The following is a 1,522-nucleotide window of genomic DNA, read 5'->3' on the forward strand; positions in this document are numbered from 1 at the left end:
CACACACACACACACACACACACACACACACACACACAACCATCATATTTTTTCATGCAAAAGCAAAGTGAAAGCTCCCATTGATAGTAGAGCCAGACCTAGATGGGAATAAGAAGGAGGGAGACATGTCTCTCTCCTTAACAACCATCATCTTTAATCACCACTTCTAATTTCTCCTCCCATTGGCTGCCGCAAGCTCGTGATGTGATCCCCATCCACAGAATCAGCATCTTGGAACGTAAAATAAAGTTTAGAGAAAGTTATCAACTCAGTGGACTCACACAAAAGGCACTTAATGTATGCAATTTAATTAAAATTAATTGTGATGCTTTAATCTTTTTTTTTTTGAATGAATCAAGTACTATCTGCACTATGTAATTTATTTATTTATTCTTTGCAATGAAGAAAAACATTGCAGAAAAAGTCTGTAAACTGCTAAAGAGACAGAAATGGAATATTAGGCTTACATTTATCATTTTTACAGAAGTTAATTCTAATCTGTGATCTGCAGCCCACCGCTTTCCCTTTTAAAGGTAGCTAGGTTAGCAATCTAACCTGCAAGTTAGTGTTAAGTAACCAATAAATAAAATACAAAATGTTCGCTCACCAACCCCAGAACACAAACATCTTGGCCGTTCGAAAAGCATGATTGATTAATTCTGTTGGCACATTTATATAATACAAACACTTAGCAATAAACCAGGTATTTAAAAAATTGATTTATGTCAATTTAATACTACAAGATATTTAACACTTTGCCTCTGTTTTTACAAATCAAATACTCTGGCCGTTTATATATTGTAAGTTTAAGTATCTGCATACATTTAGCAGAAGTCTGTCAAATTTGGTTGAAAGGAATCAACGAATCTCACTTCTAACAATAATGTGTCTGAGGTGAGCTGGTCAGGCAAAAACAAAGGGACACCAATTCATATTAAATATACTCTTTAGTCAGTCTAGGTCAGCCATAGACACAGCTACACAGTGACATGCACATTGGTGGGATGTGATGGCAGAGAGACTATGAAAGCAAAACCTGGACATTCCTGAAAATGCCTAAAACCACAAAAGACTACCCATTAACCACATTTTTTCCCTCCATCTTTTTGTCCCTGAAAAACACTGAAGCATTATTCAGCTGCATGAAAAATAGCAATGCTTACTTTTTTGTAAGCAAATAGTTTCTCAGTGGGAAAAATGCAACACAGTATGTCATAGATTCAGGTGCTGTTGGCAAACTCTGTATATGCTGGCTGTATGTGTGTTTCCATTTTGGGTTGGGATTAAAGTCACTACAAAGAGACACCAGCTATTTCAGACAAACAGCACACAAACACATGCACGCACCATTTCCAGTGTATTTATGTGGATCTATTAGGGCCAATACAAAGTCAGCAGGTACCTGCATATTAAGAGTTGTTGTAACCGATAGATAGATAGATAGATAGATAGATAGATAGATAGATAGATAGATAGATAGATAGATAGATAGATAGATAGATAGATAGATAGATAGATAGAT

The sequence above is a fragment of the Pundamilia nyererei genome, unplaced genomic scaffold, assembly GCF_000239375.1.
Source record: "Pundamilia nyererei isolate P.nyererei 1_Seehausen unplaced genomic scaffold, PunNye1.0 scaffold00072, whole genome shotgun sequence".
Taxonomy (NCBI): domain Eukaryota; kingdom Metazoa; phylum Chordata; class Actinopteri; order Cichliformes; family Cichlidae; genus Pundamilia; species Pundamilia nyererei.